The sequence below is a fragment of the Empidonax traillii genome, unplaced genomic scaffold (assembly GCF_003031625.1).
Source record: "Empidonax traillii isolate 1590-97213 ecotype Southwest subspecies unplaced genomic scaffold, ASM303162v1 scaffold1717:size179649, whole genome shotgun sequence".
NCBI lineage: Eukaryota > Metazoa > Chordata > Aves > Passeriformes > Tyrannidae > Empidonax > Empidonax traillii.
The window spans coordinates 175,852-178,405 of NW_020956910.1; positions in this window are offsets into that span (position 1 = coordinate 175,852).

Consider the following 2,554-nt stretch of genomic DNA (forward strand, 5'->3'; position numbering starts at 1 on the left):
CGATTCTTTGCTGGGTCTCCTCATCCCAGTCTGGCACAGATTCCTGGGATCTGCTGGCCAGTTTCACCTTCACCCAGGCTGTCAAAAAAAAAAAAAAAAAAAACACCCACAAAAAATCAGGAAGAGTTTTCCTTTTCCCATCTTGTGGAATGAAAACAGTTTGATAACTTAGAATCAAAGCTGGGTATTTCTAATTACCACAACCTTACAGAACAAAGCCCACTGGGGAATTCCAGAGCTCGTGGACTGACCAGGAATACAATGTAAATGTATTTGTAAATGCAATGTAAATCACCAGGAATACAGTGGGATTTTGGGACACTTCCTTGGAGAGATGGATCCAGGACCTTTCTCCTGGTTCCATCATCCCTGTAGTCTCAGATATAAATCAAAACTCACTCACACCATCCCTTCCCGAATTCTTGACCTAATAACCCATGTGGATAAAATATCAATGTCAGGCAAAGGGTTTTCCAATGGAAAAGCCCAATTTTATCCCATTTTACGTAGGAGTACTAAAAAATACCCACCATTTAAGCCCTGTCCTATTAAAGCTTCTTATTATAATATGACATAATCACCTTTAAAATCAGGGCCACAGACACAGATCCTCTCACATTCCACACCAAAGCAACCCCTTAAACATGAACCTAAATAAAGATTTAGTATTTTAATAATAAAACACAAGAATAAAACACGACAGGGATGTTTTCTCACCCCGGATTTTCCTCTCCTGCTCCTCTGCATTCCTGAGGATTTGGGCTGCCTCTCTCCCAGGGGATCCGCTCCTCAGGAGGTTCCTGACACGGACAGCCAGGGAATCCCCGCTGCTGCTGCTGCCACTGCCCCCTAGCCCCGCTCCCTTCATCCTGGCACCACCAGCTCCACTCAGGAATCCTCCTGTGCCAGGGGTGCCGCTCCCTGGATTCCCCAGGAGGTTCCTGACACGGGCAGCCAGGGAATCTCCACTGCTGCTGTCATCGCTCCCGCCGGTGCCTCCGGCTTTGCTTCCGGCTCCATTGGATCGGGAGGTGCTCGGGAAGGCTCCTGGGATATCAGTGACGCTTCCAGGGGGCTCTGAGGAAGGAGGGTTCCCCGGCTCCGAGGTTGTGGCAGCGCTGCCCTGGCTGCCGGAGCTGCTCCGTGCCGGGCCCACCCGGGCGCGTTGGTTTCTGTCGGTGGTGACGCTGCTGCAACCCTCCGGCTCCGACCTTCCCGCGGATTTTCCTGCCCTGAACTCCTGGCATACCTCCTTCACCCCTTCACCCCGGTGCGAGTCGACCTGCAGAGGGTTCTCCCACCTCACGTTACACGTGTCGGAATTCCAAGGGTTTATTCCCGACCCTTCTTCACGCGCGCTTTGCCGGGTGGCGGCCTCATCCCACGACAGCCTCTTCTGGGACTGAGGGGTTCCGTCCTGCACCAACCTGGGATCTCTGGGATCATCCTCCCGTCTCATCAGCGCCAGGGAAGACTCTCTTCTTCCTCTTGAGGCCATGGAAAAGGCAGGATGGCACCACCTGGCACTCAAATCCTCTGCCTCTGCCAGGAGCTCCCGGATGTCCCTCAGCACACCCGATCCCAGCCAAGAATCACTGCCTTGCTCCTTGTTTCTCTCACTTCCCACACCGGAGCTCTGGGATCCTCTGTCAGCTTCCATCCCGTTTTTAACTCCAGCCAAAACACCAGCAGCCCATCTCTGCAGGCTGCTGTCCAAAATTCTGGGCTCATTTTTAGCAAGAACCTCAACACTGTTCGGACTCTGCGTGTCGGAAGAGACGAGTCTGGAGACAGCAGGACACTCTGGATCCTGCGTGGAAATCGGAGCATCCATCTGCAGCTGGTGGCATGACACACTGCACTGGCTCCCTGGGCTGTCTCCAAAAACCCTTGGGAAGCTGGGAGAGAGCTCCCGGGGCGACAGAACATCAGAGCCAACCTCGGACTCCGCGGGAATGGAAATGCTGAGAGCGGAAGTGTCGGAGTCGAAACCCGTCGGCACCACCTCAAATGCTGGCAACAATTTACCTACAAGGACACAGGACATTCATTAATTAGTTCCCTGCATCGGCAAAGACTAATTTATCTTGTACTAAAGGGTTTGTAAAGAGAGAGGGAAGAATTCAAATACCGGAATACACAGGAAAAAAACAGTCTGGTCCCAGTTGCTTCATCTCCAGATACAAAGCATTTCCTCCTTAAAAACCTCCTGGGAACAGGGAAATAAAGGAGGGAAAGGGAAATAATAAAGGGGGAGAGGGAAATGATAAAGGGAAAAGGAGAAATAATGGGGAAAAGGGAAATAAAGGGGAAAAGAAGATCCAGTGTCACTGCAGTGGCCCATGGTCATAATTCCTCAGGGAGAAGGTAGGTTTTCCAAGGTTTTAGTACTTTTCCAATGCCAAATACCTCATATTGGACAGAGGGGAAGATCAACCCACATGAATGGAAGAGAAAAAACACACTTGGCACCACCAGGCCAAGAGCAACTTCCCAGGTGAGTGAATTCCTGCGTTCCCCAGAGTGCCCCTTTCCCATACCTTGTGCCTTTGGA